The sequence below is a fragment of the Phalacrocorax carbo genome, chromosome 16, assembly GCF_963921805.1.
Source record: "Phalacrocorax carbo chromosome 16, bPhaCar2.1, whole genome shotgun sequence".
Classification (NCBI taxonomy): domain Eukaryota; kingdom Metazoa; phylum Chordata; class Aves; order Suliformes; family Phalacrocoracidae; genus Phalacrocorax; species Phalacrocorax carbo.
In genome coordinates, this window is record NC_087528.1 from 3,382,738 (window position 1) to 3,400,166 (window position 17,429).

Genomic DNA, 17,429 nt, shown 5'->3' on the forward strand with positions numbered 1-17,429 from the left:
TGCAGGATTATACTACAGTTTCTTCAGCTGTCCAACTGTGGCATCGCTGCAGACGGGGAAGATAGTTTTGTGCTTGAATACTGGACTGTAATTCAGGAGAAATATGTTTGAATCATGGCTTTCCCATGGACTTCCCGTGTGAGTAGGCAGCTTTGCATGTTGCTTATGTGCTCTGTACGTCGGTTGTGGGGGACAAATCAAAATTTGTGCTGTTCAGCTGGAAGAATTGTGGTATCTTGAAATACAGGTTTACTATTAATTTCTCCTCTTTGTATTGCAATCACGATGACCAGCCCAGAAGTACCATGTTTATTATGGTGGTGTCACAGCTTCCAACCAGGAATGAGGCCCCAGTATACTGGGAACAACACAAAGGGAGAGCAGAGCTCTGTTCTCCGTAATATTCATTGTTTTAGAGGTTTGTCCAAAGCAGGAAGTTATTCTGTTATCGGATAAGGTGTGAATAAATCCACATAAATCAGTATAGCTTCACGGGGCTTCTCTGATGCCAGATTAAAAGCAACTGCTTTTTGCTTGTATTTTTTAGTCTGTTTTCAACAACTGCATTTTTTTGTAGGATTGCTATCAAAGAAATATTTTATTCTGCTGTGATTTACCTCCATAAACCCAAGTGTACAGAGTATTCTCTTCATCTCCTAAATGTCAGTGTGTTGTGCATCTAGTTTTTGGTTTTTTTAGATATGTATATTGGCTCTATATCCTTCCAGAGTTGCCTGTATTTTACCAGTGATCAAAATGATTCCATAAAACATGCTCTGTAAAGAACCTGAGATCCTTTTGAATGATACATGCTCTATAAATGTATAGCCAGTTGTTGCAGCAGGTTTTTGTGGTACACGAGAGAACAAGATGAGTCTCTCCCTTGTACTGGAAGATGGGGGTGGAACAGAGGGAAGGCAGGAGGTGGGCGGTACTGAAATGGCTCCCAGGGAGGAGAGAGGAAGGATGTATCCTCCAGTGATGTAGAATCAGCTTCGTTAAAGTTACTCCAGTTAAAGATCTGGCCCATAGGCTACTTCTCATGCCATGATTGATGTAGAAGCTATTTGCTGAACCCATCCTACAAATCTTCATCTTTATGATCAGCGGCTTGAGCTCCATCTATATTTTAATATACTTACGATATGATTAAAAACATAAACTTAATCAATAGGGAAAAATTACCTTCTTTCTTTGTTAGTATAAGGACATTATGTCCAGCCTAGTTCTGTGTATGTTAGGAAGGAAATAAGTAGGGAGGAGTATAATGCAGTAGCTGATTTTTAATATACTGTGAAGTGCTTATAAGGTGAGAACTATTTGTTCCAGTGATTATTTTCTCATCGTTTACTTATTCAGTTGCATCTGCTTCTAAACACAATTCACAAACTGACCTTAATTATTTCTAAGCCTATAACTAAAGGGGTGTATTTTAAAAGGCAAACCCATCTGACTGAAATCAGTACATTAAGAAGTAACATTTTAATTAACTCAGGAATACTTTCCCTTATTAATTGTGATTTATTTTTCCTCTCTTACCTAGCTCTTAAGAGCAGAAGCTTATGAGTTCTCCGTGGAATTCTGTTACTATAGTGAAGTAGTTCATTGAAATTTGAACAGACAAAGCCTTGAGGGTATTGAAAAGTTTTCTGCCAAAAATTTAGCATTTCCAAGAATTAATGGAAACACCTATTCCCATGATCTGCTATGCCCTATTCACTGTGTTTTTAACGCGTCAACAACTTGATCCAGATTTTCAAGTGACTGTAGAGTTGTGACCGAGATATTGCTGCAATGTTTGTTTAATTTCATGGAGAAAATCTATTTAAATAAACCATATGCTCAATTAGGGAGCTTTTCTTCTCTCTCTGAGATACAGCTAAAGGACATAATCCCGAGGGAAGGGAAATTCTCAGCTCCCACTGACTTATCTTGCTTCCAGGTAGCAAAGGCACAGGGACATCTGACATTAAGACAGCAAAAGAAAGAACAATTCAGGAGGGGGGAGTATAAATTTTCAAATTTCATCAAGTAGTCGACTCAAGTCCTTTAACAAAGCACCAGGGAAGACTTGGGTTTATGACTGTCACAGGGGAAGAGATGAGAAGGAAATAGTGGCATCTGTGCAGTTCCACTGGGCAAATTCTTGGAATTTCGTTAATGGAGCTTTAATGAGCAGAAAACATATCATCATGGCTGATCTGTGTCTCTGGAACCAGCATGTCAGTAGTTTACAATGGACCTGATCTTATCTCTACTGCAGTCAATGGCACTGTAACCATCAATTATTTCTTATACTTCTCATATATAATCTCTGTTTGTACTTCATATAAGAATTAAGGGCTTATGAAATGTCCTGGGTTGACAGCCCTAGAGACTGAAATTCTGTTTATTCATGAAGCAGGCTGAGCTTAACTGAGAGTACTTCTGGCACTTCATCTCAATGCTGTTGTGGTTGGACCCTCTCTACAGGCAAGAAGATACCTCACCAGCAATCTCCTTTCACTTCTTGCATCCCCCAGAAGTGCTAAGGCAGACGGCTTCTAGCTACTGAGCATAGTTATTTTTCCTGGGCTATAAACAAGGGCAGATATAAATGACTGTCTAAATTTTATTTATTACTAAATGTATTCTACTTCTCAGCAAGAAAAGTGCATTACTTTTGTACATATTTGGTCCAGTTTGGAGGAATTTCCTCTGCAAGGCCAAGTCTGACTGCATGAGAAGGTGAATTTTAAAGATCCAGGTTTGCAGACCACCGACGAGCCCTCAAATGCTAATGAGTTTCAGTCGCGGCCAGCCAAGGGCACATTGGAAACAACGACCTCTGGCTGAAAGGTTCAATATCCTCTTACCAAGCCTCTGAGGCCTGCAGTCATGTTGATGGATTTCTTTTCATGTTGCTTAGATATTAACTCTGTGTACTACGGAAGAAAAACCTAAGCCATAGTCTGAGCGGCAAGAAAAGTATTTTTAAAAAACAGAAATATTAATAATTTTTATTAGTGTTTCTGAAAAATAATAGTACTTTTATTGAGCTGTAAATGCGGCCATCTACAAAATGTTAAATAAATGAACGTTTTTAAATGAGATTATAACCTTGAGGAAATCAACAGGAATTTATTATTATTTATTTAACTTGCAGTGTTTCATATGAGGATATTGGTTCAAACAAAATTTTAAGCTAGATGTAGGATGCCTTAGTCCAAAAAATCAGTCATCCTCCGCTAATCTGCCCTATGACGTAGAGGACAATGTATGGACATTTTAAAATTAGATTAAAATTGTATTTTGGAATTAATTCATCTGGGGCTTTATGAGCCACAAAAAATGCAATTGAAGCTCTAACATTCACTTGGGAAACAAAGAAAAGTAACTGCATTTAAGAGACAGAATTCGGTAAGCATCAATTTATATATATAAGGATCAATACGATCATCATCTTTAAGTTTCATCGCTGATCACAGTATGTTGATCGGTGGCGCTTCAAGGGGCTGAAAGGGATTTCTTTCTACATAATGCAACTGCATAGAAAGAGTGGAGCACTTTTGCAGGTGAATATCAGGTATTGCCAGTTCTACTCAGATCATGTGCCTGTAGTTACTTGCGGGAGAGGCTGATCCAAAGAAATGCATTTTTTCCACCATATTCAGATAGCAGTGTATTTTAAATGGGAGGTGCTGTCAGCACCTTGCAGTACAAGCTCCTTATTTTTATGAAAATGTTGAGCTATTACATGAACAATATATAGAAATAAGCCACCTTCTCCTACAGTCCTTAAAATGTACTGAATAAATGGTGATAATCTCTTTCTAGAACTTGAGCCTAAAAGGAATAAGACCCTACTACCACTCTAGGGTAATGGAGTTATTTTTTCAATGTCAGTGATACGGTCTAGTATTTCTGGCATGCTGACAGACCGTAACAAAGGTCGTAACACTTGCTGTCTCCAGACTCCCAGGGACTCGAACGGGAGTTTCAAGTGCACAGTATTGAGCCTACAAATTATGGTTTGAGAGAAGCATGTCTGCTAATAGTAATTTCTGATAAATAGCTGGTGAAAAACAACCCTAACGCTTCTGGGGGAAGGGAGAGAGTGGAAGCTGTGTGCAATTTCTTCATTTCTGCTAATAATATTAATCCTTGCACTGTGTCTTTTATCTGTGGACTTCTGATAATAAGGATGCAAGTGCGTAGAATAATTTTAGGCACAGGGAAATTAGATGATTAATCCAAGTGCTTTGATAGAAAGAGGAACTAGTTCTCCAGCTTCTGAACTCTTACATAGCCCTGAGAGAAAGCCTGGGATTTCATTGCTTCCTGTGCTAATTTCTGTATAATCAAACTAAAACATTTTGTGACAGTATGAACTTTTTTTGAAAACTTGCTTGTAGTGATTGGGAGGTTGTGAGTCTCCTTCCCTGGAGACATTCACACCCCGCCTGGACGCGGTCCTGTGCCCCTGCTCTGGGGGTGCCTGCTTAAGCAGGGGGTGGGACGGGGTGAGCTCCCGAGGGCCCTTCTAGCCCCCACCAGTCTGGGATTCTGTGATTTTGTTCAGCTTAGCATGGAAAACCATTTTCCATTTTATTTTGTATACATATATATGCATATATATATAAAAAATAATTACCATTTTTCAGTCTTTTTGTAGTGAGCCATACTTTGTTCCAAGTTATTTAAGCCAATAAATAATTCATTATAAACATGGTAATCCTATAAAACGTATTTAAGGCAGAACTGGGGTGGCAGCGGGGCTGATGCAGTTAAATTATACTTAACGAAAGTCCTTTGGATTTGCAGCCTTTCTGGAGGATAGCGACTTGAAGATCTACATGAGTTGATTCCTACACAAACTAGGGTGGATATAAATACTATTGCATAGCTCATTTAATCACATGTAGCTTGTTTTGAACTCTAAAACCATACTTTCAAAGTTTGCTGTCAATGTTCTCCCAGATTCCAGTTGCTTGTCACTGAATGTCATTTATTGCAGAAAATCTGATTATTTTCTCAAAATGTTGATGGGAAATATGAAAGCTGTGAGTAAAGCTGCTAAAATATTCCCATTTTTCATCTGGGTCTGTCACGGAGCCAATGAGCAACTCCAATGTCTCCTCCCTCCCTCCTTCACTCTGTCAGTCTCCGTATTAGACCCAAAACCCTGGACACAGGGGAAAAAGTGAATTTTGGCTAAATTTGGGGATAGGGAACCAGAGAATGAATGGGGAATAAATATTTCTTTCAAACTGTGAAATAAGCTTCGTCTCAGATCTCTGAGAGTTTGGCAGCAGAGGCATGGTGGGGTGAAGAGAAGTAAAAGGACAACCTGTGGCCTGAAGCCATACATATCCACTGGGCATAGAGAAAAAAATAGATGGGAAATCTGTGGTTGTCATAGCTGGCCTCTGCAGTCCCTGAGAAAGGTTCTGGGTTTCTCTGTTTAGGTTTTGTGAAAGGCTGTGATGTGCACCACAGCATCTATTTTCTCCTTCAACATGAACAGTTAGTTGACTAAACTACCGCTGAGTGTGTGCAGGACTGAAACCACTTGCATTTATACAAATAGCCAAAAGCTTAGTGCCCAGGGAGAGAGGAAATCAGCTTACACTAATCATCCCAAATCAGCTAGGTAGGACTTTCAGGTGGTAAATTTGTGCATCTGCTGCTGTCAAAATTGGTGGTAGTGAGGAACCTTTTGAAACCAATCTGTTTTCTCTTGCATGCGGTGTAATGGGAGCTTTTTTCCAGTGCACAGAAGAGTTCCTGGAAAAAAAAAATTAGTAATTTTCTCTTTTCTGGCATTATTTTACATGTTTTATGATGACTGTACAGTGTTTGCCTACCTAGTTCTTCCTCTGTCTTTGAGTGATTAATCATTTTTATCCCTGGTTATAAACTGGTTTGTTTCTTTGGGCTCTTATTTTGTCAGAGGGATATTTTGACACACTGCTGAGCTGAGTGAGATTATCCCAATTACATTTTACTGATAATATTTGTTGTCTGATGCCTTCCATGTGAATATCTGCATGGGATGAAATATGCTGCCTTTCATTTCTGAGTGACCTTGCTTTACTCATAGGCAATTTGCACACAAATTATGATCTCCAAAGCAAGAGGTTAATTATGAAAATCAGTGACTAATAGACCCTCGACCAACAAGAGATTTAGCACCCTAATCACTAAGTATAGGAATAGTCGGTGCAGGCGTGGGACTCCAGCAACCTGTGCTCATTTCCCTACTCTTCCTGCATTTATGGATGTCTCTGGGAAGTTCCTCAAATTCTGTGCCTCAGAAGGCACATTTCTATAAGGAAAACTGATAGCTTTGGGGTGGTTGAACCTTCCTTATCTTCTTGGATAGTAGACACAATTGGATAATCTTCTTGGAAAATAGACACAACTGTAGTCTGACAGCAAAGGTGCTAGAGGCGCACAGAAGCGATTTTCCTGGTTAAGTGTGGATACTCCTGAGCATGACACAGGCCATCTGCTGGGATTCCGCACTGCTGTAGAGAGACCTGTAATGCCAGGCCTCAGCAGGAGGGTATGCCTTTCCAGAACTGGATAGCTAATTCATAGGAGCCCTAGGATAGGGAGGATGTTGAAGACTAATTTATTGCATGTCTGTTAGCTTTTTCTAACTGAGAGTACAATTAAAAATGTGACATTATTTTTAGAAAGTTATCGTTAACTGTTTTTTTCAGCAATCACATTTTCCACTTTCGTATTGTTGTGACATCTCCTATCTGGGTATAGCAGTTGCATGAATTAAGTTAAGTGCTGTTGTTCAGCTTGATTACAAGGAAACTGAAATATGCCCCTCATGGGTATTATCTGTCATGTTGCTAAATACAAAACCAGCATAAAGCTCCGCTCGCTTCTGTAAAATCTTGCACACCATGCTCTGACTCCATTTCTGTGAGGTACTGAATGTCTTCACCTGCCAGAGTCCTCTTGGTCCAGCACCTCTTGGTGCCTCACTGTTGTCCTGTGACACAGGAATTTTGCCGTGTTTTGGACTTCTGAGATTGCTACGGCCTTTCACAGGAAGTCTCCTCAAATTCTCTAATCTGGCCATCTCCAAAATTGGAAATTACTTTTTCTTGGTGCTTCATCTGGGGAGGAATGCAGAAAGTGTACTTCATGGACTCTTTACAACTATAGGCACGTGTTCCTCTCAATTGTAAAGCATCACAAATTTATAATCCAGTTGCTAGAGCAGAACGAAATTTTCCCTATAATCAGTAATTCCATTTATGCCCCCAAAGTCACAGACCTCACAGTTGTGAAGCACTCAGAGGTAAAAATAGAGATTATAATGTTATGGTAAGTCTTTAATGTACCACATATCTTCAAAACTTTTGTGACTTTATTTCCTTTCTGTCCTTGTGTCATCTTTAACATGGCCTGTATGCTTACGCCTTCTGTGCATTGTTTATTTAATACCTGTCCCCATTTCACTTCTACAACCGAAGTGCCTATTTTAGGCTTCTCAGAATCTTTTCTCTAAGTGGTTTGAGCCATGTTATTTTGCGTGTCCTACTTTGAAAACATGTGACTCAAGAATGACTCAGGGTCTTGAAGAGAGAGAGTACGGAAGAATAATAGTCTCTTAGACTTAACGAGAAAATTGGCTGCTATTAACTATATAAGAGCATGCTTTTGTTTTTCAGCTTGTACAGAATGCACGTGCAAGCATCAGCTAGCCTAATATTTTAAAATAAAAATTGCACCTTCTGTATGTTTAGCTATTTGCTTGGCAACCTCCAACATCTATTTATAGAAGATCTTTATGTTAAAGAGCACGCAAGACTAAAACAACAGGTAATTGATTCTTTTAATCTTAGATCTCTGTTTCGAATATATTTTTATTTCCTCTTCCATGTCCTCCCCCTCCTTCCCCAGTTAATACAGTCATGGTTTCGCACAGCCCCCCAGCCAGGCACTCCTGATGACATGGGCATTGTCTGGTTTCAGGGTAGCCCTGAGACTTGAACTCCGAGTGACTTTTATGTAAGTGTTGACTAAATTAGTTGACCCAGACTGCCCTGAAGAATGCTTCTGAGGGGCTCAGAAAATATGACAGTGTATGTGACATACATAATAAAAAGAGATTTTTGTCTCCTAAATGCTAGGGTTCCAGGAAATGAAAATTTCACTGTGACCTGATTAGAAGCCTACTTTTTTATTTAAAGAAGTTGCAATTCAAACAAGCTTTGAAATGAATATAGAGTTTCATACTTTGAATTTTCTGTATGAACTGCTTTCATTTTTGACTGTGTATGGCTAATAATAGCTGGGCAGACAGCGGCTGTGCAGTCGTATTCAGGGACTAACGGCTAGTTCACAATCTAATTGTTAGCAGAGAGCACAGAGGTATTGCTTTATTTGTAAACCAGCCCCTGAAAAAGGCTCTACTGAGTGAAGTCAGTCTCTCTCATCTCATCTTCGCTTTCCATCTGAAAAAGGAGGGAGTAGCAGCAACGAGTTGTTGCTTCCTCTGTGTGCATATGTATGTGTGTATGTGTCTGTTGCATGCCTGTTGGCCAGAGGAAGGAACTTCAAGCTGTTCCTGAGTGCCTCTCAACGTGTTTATCTTCAAAATGTCCCCTGGAGGTAGACTAATGTTTTTGTTCCCACTTCCCACACAGACTACTGGGTGGTCTGTGTAGTGTAGGGCTCTGAAGTGGTACTTGAGCTAGCTTGAGGACTGGAGGCACCGCAACCACAATGATTCAGCCCTCCTTCAAAGGAGCAGGACATGCTAACCTAGACAGGCCTGTGCTGTAGGATTGGTGGTGCTTCGTCGGTGTCTCCCATGGCACTGTGCTATGCTGCTTGATTTGCCCCACATCACACTAAGTCTGTGCCAGTGTGCAAAATTCAGCTGCCTCCTCAGCTCCCTGGTTGGTACGTGGATGCCAGGGCATCCTCCGGGCCCTCCTATCTGTTGTGGTCAGGCAGCCGTGGAACGCTTCTGTGGAGCCTGTTTCCTTCTCCCTGCAGGAAAAGAGGTCTCAGTTCCTCTGCTTCTGTCAAAAAGAGTCTTCAGGCAGTAGCAGTTATGTTGTTGACTTTGAGGGTTAGGTTTCATCTTAGTTTGAGTATCTTGCACACAGAATTAAGTAGGAATCCAACGGCAGTATCTTTTGAATAGGTGACTTAGAATATTGGTGTTGGTTATTCTGAGGAATAACCCATGGCTCCTTTTGAAAATTTGTCATGCATTTAATTCATAATGACCTAGAATCTTAGAACTGACTAGTCCTTTTACATGGTTAACTTGACACTTTAAAAGACCTTTCAGAAGCAGCTACGTTCTCACTCTGTGAATCAGTGTCTTCAACAGTGGCTTAAGCTGGACCCTTATATAATTTCAAAAATATTTTCAAAAAGCTAGACGATGATCTTCAGAAGTTTCAGAGTGTTTCTTCAGATGTGCTCTTTTGAGCTTACTTGGAGAATGCTGTAGAGAGATCACTATCAAGCTGAAGAAGAAACTAAGTAAAGGAACATATTACAGCTTTTGGCTAGCTTCAAAAAGCATAGCAAAAGGTGAAAGAAAACACAAAGTGTTTTATAATACACAGCATAGTTTCTTAGCCAGTCACGGTTATTTACTGTACAAAAGATGTCCTTGATGTGGCAAAGAAACTAATGGATTGAGTTACATATTTTTAGACTGTACCCTCTGCCTTAGTAGTTTTAAGAGAAACTATTGAGGAAGGAAAAGATGATGAGAAAACCCTTTAAGCTAAAATGAATCCGGTGAATTGGGATAAGTTAACATGCCTTGAGGCATGCTTTTTTCCACAGGAGTAGGTAATCAAGCTATTTTGCTATGCAAAGTGCTTTGTTTTAAAAAAGAAAGGAACAAGAAAAAAATTAGTCTGGGGAGAACATTAAACTTCTGCTTGACGTATGAAGGTTTCAAGGCAAGTGATAGGCAAAACTTATGTGATTAATATTCTTGCTTTCATGCTACACTCTGTGTCCTGTGACCAAAAAATTGGAGTACATTTTACACACCATTATGCAGCAACATAAGAGCAGGGTCTACATTTTTTTGAAAGCTTGTCTGTCCGCTCTTTGCATTTTTTATTCCTTTTATGTACTGCTCTGGGACATAAAAATACACCATATTCCCTTTATAGTTGTATAAATACTGAAGGTTAAATTGTACAAATGGTCTATGTCTAAACACTCGATATCAAATCTATGCAGCTTACTGAGGAAGATGTTTTAGAGAACCAAATAAAGCTCTTAGTGTGCCTGTGTATTGTTAGAGATACAGCCTGGCCTTATGCACTGTCTATGTAGAGGATCTACCAGCCAGCCATCGTGAAGAGTGCAGAGGAATAGCGGAATAGAAGGCAGCTGATGTCCATTCTGCTGAAGAAAGAAATCCAAAGATTTACTGTTATCTGAGTTACAAAAGGGTTCCTTGAAACTTTCTCTTTGTGGGAAGTAACACAGGGAATATGTTCTTTAACGCTGCCTCTAGGTATTTGTTCTAACAGAGTTAGCACTGGGTTTAAATGACAATTTCTTTTCAGTGCATAAATAGGAAATAATTTGATTAGTTGGCTTGTATTGATATATTCTTATATGTAAAATCCTTTTGATATATCCTCCTAGGAATTACAATATGTATGTACACATTATGGAAGATATAAGCTGCTGCAGGTCAGCCTTTTTCTGCTTGCATATTACTATTTTTCAAAAACAATTGCACATGCAAGCATTAAAAGAATTAAATTGCCCTCATTACAGTGGGACTGTGGTTAACAATTTTCATTTATAAGACTAACAATTTCTGTGTTGTTAATAAATTGTGGGTAAAACATAACTGATTCCAGTTGGTTTACAAAGTAATTTGTACGGTCTTTTTAAAACAAGCAACTTGTTCATAATACTACTAACCATGAACAGAATCTGACCTTGCAGTGATTTGCTTTTCTTGCTTATGGATTATTGCTAACCTATGTCTTGTAGTATGCTGGCAGAGGAAATCTACCTAATGCAGCCATTTTAATGTACTTTATAAAAAGTTGCATTTTAATTTGATTTTATTTGAATCAGTTCATGTTATCAGCTCAGGAGCAAAAAAAGAGCCTAAAACGTATAGCTCTTGGAAACATGCAGCAGCGAAGCTCCCAGCTCCAGCAGGGGCTCCTTGGAGGGACTCCTTTTGATCTCATTCGGAACTAGGTTAAGGGGGGGTGTGTGCATTCAGAGCTCTTGGAAATCTTGTGATGCTCGAAATCCAAATCCTACTGCAAGTAATTAGCAAATAAATCCATTCCCTTCTCAGGTCAAATACATGCTGTCCGTATCCTATAATTCCGGATTTGGCTTATTATTTCATCTTTTAAAACAGAACCAAATCGCCCTAATGGTGAGCAGCAGTTTGCCACAGGACTGGAACCGCCAACTTCACCATTTTTCATACTTCAGTCCTGTTGATTCATTTTGTCTGTATAAACGAGCCCAAGAATTCCAATCGCACAAACACATTTCCGTGTCTGATAACATCAAGCAGCAGAGAGTCGACAAATCTTGGTTCAGTGGAGCCCTTATGGCTCTTGGATTCAGCCTATGTCTTCAGAAGCTACAACAATGCAGTTGTTGGATTGTGGTAGTGCCATTTGAAAACAAAAAAGTGTTTTGGGGAAAAAAAATTGATTTTACCTAATTTTGAAAACAGGGGTGAGGATCAAGGTAGATGTTGAATTAATTCAGTGCTCTAGGTGCCATTTCAGGGGGAATTACTGTCTCTCTTTCTCCTTGTAACAATGCAAATTCAAACACATTATTCTGTTTCATATGTGAGTTTAGCATGACACAAAATCCAACCAAAAAACCACAATGCATCTATGATTTATTTAGCTGAGATCAAAGACATACAGCTGCAAAGAATCTAATTAAAATTTGATGATGCAGCAGGCAGGCTACATCTATTATTTAATTTGGAGGTTGTGATCTTATACAAAATTAGCTTCCAGATTTCACTTACACTCTTGGGCTGCAAATATACTTGTACTCAATCATTTTGATATGAAGTTGAATCACCAAAATTTCACAACAGCTCCTTAGATGTCCTATGTGGAATTTGTCGTCAGGAAGGGAGCTAATAAATTCCAGCTTCGGACCAGCTCAAGTACGTTTCTGACCACATGGTTGCTTAGTACTAGCACAGTTCGACTTGTTTTGCTTGAAGGACCAAGCAGTATATTTTGAAAACATCACTGATTACTGAGACATGTTCAGGGTGGACAAAGGCACAGGTTTTGACCTTCACAAACTACTTAATGAGTTTCTGAAATAAGCTTTAGGAAATGATAAAAAAATGTATATTAGCTTTCGGAATAACTCTGCTTGTTTTATGAAACAGAGAGCGCAGAACTGAACAGTCCAATCAATAGACTTTCTTCTTGTTTCCTTTTTCTTCTTTAAAATAAGAGAAACTGTGTCCTTTTTCTAATCTCGTTGACAGAGGATTGGGTAAGAAACTACTAAAATAATTAACTTGAATGGAAAACTGTTACAGGTTATGCAAACACTCCCTTATAAAAGTGAGAGTGCCTCAACTTGGTGTTCTTGGCCGATCTTGTACCGAGGTAGTAGCTCTGGAGATTGATCATCCTTTTGCCAATAGATATGATTTACACATGTGGCTACAGTGTGTTCATCTAAGCAACAACTTGTCTTCAGTTACACAGTAGCAATCCCAGCCAGCTTATCTAATTTAGGTGGGTGGTGCTGAAGCTAAGGTAGAATCTGGCCCAAAAAATCTAACTCTGATGCTTGGGAGCCAGCTCTGTGGAGTGGGACTGCCCACGCTCCCTGTAGCCTTGCGCTCCACATCAAGCACGTGCTAATTGTTTGCCCTCTCTCTACCGTGCTTTTTGCCCATCTTCAGCATTACTACAGTTTTCACATCAACAGTGGAATTTTAGTTCCACTGGTGATTTAAGTGAAGTTGTTTTATAGTAAAAGGAAGCAGCACTCCCATGGATAGGCACTGCTTTTAGCTTCGAAATGCCCATCACTAGCTGCGAGAAGGGTAGCTGCTACATCTTAGCAGAAATTGATGTCTGACTACGGGAGTATTCCTGGTCCATTCATTTGTGCGGCTGCATGGGAACGGTACGATGCTGCTATATAAACCAGCTCTGCATCTTCCAGGGTGTGAGAATGGAAGAAATCTTGCCTGTTCTATTTTAAGCTGCAGACTTTTACTTTTCCGCAGCCAGGATAGTGATGGTGATGACTACAGAGAAGGAATATTAGGACTCTTGACTCGGAGGTTTAGGGAGGAGAGCGAAAGTAGGCTGAGAAATATTGATCCCACTTTCTTTAATGCCTTTACTCTTTGGTCTGGGGATTTGTTGTGAAATACAGAAGATGTACACTGCCAGAATCCACAGGGTTTGCCTAGATGTGGTATCTTCGCTAAGTGTATCAAGGGAGTCTGGGGAGAATGTCTGTCCTTAATTAAGGCTGAGATACCCCTCTATATATCTCATTTATTTTATGACCACTGAATGTGTTTGTACTTCTCTTTTTGAAGGTACCCAGTGGTCTAATTCCAGCTTTCTAAAAAAAAAAAAAAAAAAACACCAAACCCAACCAAACAAAAAACAACCAAAACCCCAATATCAAATCCAGATGTTAAGTGATACAATTTTTTTTTCTTCTTCTTTTAATAAAGAAGGTGGAAGGTTCTTTGTGTTGATGTTTTATTTTATTTCACTACAGAGAATTTACCCAAAATGTATCACAGACAGATTAAAAGAAGGTTAATTAATTGTATCAGTAACAACAACCTTCAGATTTGAAATTTACCTGCTTTGGTATAAGTTTGGATTTGGATAAGCTTGGGAGGTCATTGAGTTCTCCATGTTAAATGTGTCGAGCTAGAGAAGGAGGCAGATATACACTTAGCATGGAACTATGGAAGCTGTGGTTTAGACAAGGGTTTTGCTAATTGACAGACTGACTATTTCTAAGTGAGTCTACTACTGGTGAAATATCATTCAAATGATTGAAACGAGAGATTTTAATAATGCAGAGTGGGCCTAAGATGATACATATTTTTGATTACCGTTCTGTCTGGTTTTTAATATTAAGCTTAATCAAAGAAAAAACAAATTTCAGTTAATGAAAGGGAAAAAAAATGTGATCCAAATCTTTAGGGAGCTATAACAGTTAATTGGATTTCAAGTACTGTAGCTACATTCTCAATAACGTTCCATTTTCTTTTCAGGATTACAGTTGTTTAGTTCCATTAGCCTTAATGTACAGGGTCAGCTTTTAAATTATACTGCATTAGTCTACTGGTTTCTTTTGCCTCATTCTTTCTCTTTTTCCTACATGGCTCCTCTCATAGCAATGACCTGCCTTGGCAGAGGTCACTTGTCATAGCCACGAGAGAGAGCTGCCGCTGGAACTGACAGTCCTCTTCCTAATGATTCCTGTCTTCATTCGAGCCCCCACTGTGTCCCTAAGAAGTTAGAGCTTTGTCTGCCGCTCAAAACAATGAAGCGAAGCTACCATTTCCTTGTTAAAATCAGTGCTTACCAATAAACTGAGTCTTCCAACTGCAAAAATATTTGAAGAACTTCCATCAGCAGCACTCGCTGTGACTTCTGAATACAAATGAACAGATCCTTAGGGTTTATTTTAAATGACAGATTAACAAAGAAATTATTATGTGTGATGCTGGGATAAATTTATATTCTAGGGGAAGCACTATCAGTGTTGGGCAGGAGAGGTTCTTAAGCAGGGATAGTTACCAGGTTGTTAGGTTGTTGTTATTGGCGTAGGATGAATCTTTTTTCTTTCTCAATGACTGAAATTTCAGCATGCCTCTGTTGGTGCCGTTTGTGTCTAGAAAGGCAAATGTTAATGTGAATTTAGCTTAAAAACAGAGTTGCTAAATGTAGGTGGAATTGAGTGACAAAATTTAAGTGCCTATTATGGCTTCCCACATAATGGGATTTTTAAAAAGCATTGACTTTCCTTCCTTGAAGCTTGTTGGCATTTGATTTTGATGGGTTCAAGTAGACAAATACCAAGTACTTTACCGAATCCAATCTTTGACGTGTTTTTAAAATCTGGTGTGTTCACTGGGTTTGCACTGTGAGTACTTCTTCTGTATGGAAACAAGCCCTTCTGCAGTGAAAAACTAGAGTAAGAGATTAGAATGATGTTGGCCATTGCATTTAATATTTCTTGAGTAATTGCAGAACAATGCAATAAGATGCATAGCAGGCTTTTTCACTCAAGTCTACCCTTAGATTTCCACATCCTTTAAAGAAGAAAAGCGCTCCACCAGTATGACTAAGAGCAAATACAGGTAGCAATGAGAAGTTACAAAAACACTATGGAAGTGCCAGTCTCTAGAGACAACATTTAGTTTACCATAAGTTTTAAAAATGTGTCAGCGTTGTTTCCCTTTCAGAGAAACATACAATGCTTCAGTGAACCTGACGTCTTTGGAGCTGACCCTATTAATTATTTTGGACTTACTGTGTACTATACATCCACAGGGATTTGCAGAGGATCAAGTACACTATTGTCAAGGGCTTTTATTTCTCTTTTAAATGTACTTCCGTGTGTTAGAGATTTTACAAGTAAAACTGTCTATTAGTGGATGCTATGCGATAGGTAGGATGAGAGATGTAAATGCAACCAACTTGAGGGAAAAACATGTGTGGCAGATTAATAAAGTGCACTGTAAATTTTGTACCTGTACTGCTCAAAAATTCAGACAGCATATAGAGTACTGTGCACAAACGCTAATTTTCCTGCAGGTCTTAAAAGAATAACTTCTAAGGACAAGTTCTGCCTGTAGAAGCAGTCTGGAATACAGGCTTCAACAGAGGGACCAAATTCTGTTCTCAGTTACACAAATATCAAGTTTGAATTCTTACGCTAAATCTGAAAGACTTGCTCTGCATTAATGTTGGTGTGACTGAGGGCAGATTCTCTCCCTACGACTCTTTGATTTGCTCTTTGGAGACCACTGATGTTGAGAAGGTGATAAAGGGAATGGCGTGTTAGTTACAAGGTAAAAAGAAGGGTAATAACAGTTGGGGCAAGTAATGAGTTGAGGACAACTAACATAGATGCTGAGAAAATGCATCCTTTTTCTTATTCTTTTTCAGTCATTCAAGGGCGAAAAGATGTGAACAACAGGAAGAGAAAGAGGAAGAAGGCAAAACAATAAAAATGTGCCCTTGTGCAGTGAAAAGTCCTTTCCCCATTGCCCACAGATGTACAGGTATTAAGCACAGGGTGTATTGTTTCATTGAGGAAAAAAATTGGAATGACAGAGAACAAAGTAAGGGTTTTTTTGTTGTTGTTTTGGGTTGTTTTTTGGGGAGTGAGTTTGCTGAGCGTAAACCCATAACTTGTCAATAATTTTGCTTTTGTCAGAACTTTAGCTGAGGTCTAAGGCTCCATGATAAAGCTAGCCGCTACCCAGGATGGTTTGGAGTTTAAAGCCCAGCCAGACAAATCTGTCTAGGTCTGGTCTGAAACAGGGCATAGAAGGTGGCAAAAAATGCATTGAAAATTCAGGAATCAGAGTGAATTGCCTTATCATCGTCAGATAGTATTTTATGTTGCAAGATTGAATTTAGAAGACAATAAGGGGACACGATTACCCTGACTGATTTTTTAGATTTTATAATTCAGTTGACAAGTCATGATATACCTGTATGACTATTCTCAGTTGCCAAGAATGCAGGAGTATAAATGGGAGTGTCAGTATAAATGTACTGGAACAAGACTGACTCCTAGAGCAATATAGTCTTGCAACGCAGGCTACAATTTTACGGTACGCTCTCTATGGACAGTCTCTAATAGGACTTTTCCTATTTGAATCTGATTCCAGTATTGGATCATTATCTTTCAATTATTCTCTTTTTTTTTTTTCTTTCTGAAAAGTACCATTTTTACCCCTGAACATGATGCGATTCAGCATTGTTAAGCAACTGACTGCTATAAGCAACAGTGCTATGTTTGCTAATGGTTACCTGTAGGGTTGTTTGACTGTGCCAGAATTTCACCCCATACTTAAAACCGCAGGGATCAATGATAGTTGAGTGCAACTAGAAGGAAAACATGTATTTTTAATGGCATCTTTATAACCAACTGGAGGAAACAGGAATGGCATTGAAGTAAATGCACTGTTCTTCTTGCAACCAATTACGTGACTCCCTTTGCATGGCATACACCTGGAGAGGCGACGGCGGTACAAGGTGGTACTACGGAAGATACACTAAGCCACGCTGCTTTCAGAGAGACAGTGGATTAACTGAAGTATAGCTGAGCAAATTATAATCCCCCTGTTTTACATGTGCATACTTTTTAATGAGCTCTACAGAGAAGCACAGCGTTACGCTAGTCAGGCTTGT

At 39.2% G+C, this 17,429-nt stretch overlaps 1 long non-coding RNA gene across 1 annotated transcript in view; it reads left to right on the plus strand.

Annotated features, from left to right (window-relative positions):
* Nucleotides 1-16,672, plus strand: part of LOC135315953 (uncharacterized) — a 51,048-nt gene extending 34,376 nt beyond the window's left edge. Inside the window, exon 3 of the long non-coding RNA XR_010375444.1 lies at nt 16,176-16,672. This is a non-coding gene — a long non-coding RNA (uncharacterized LOC135315953). The remainder of the gene's footprint in view (nt 1-16,175) is intronic.
* The last annotated feature ends 757 nt before the right edge of the window (nt 16,673-17,429 follow it).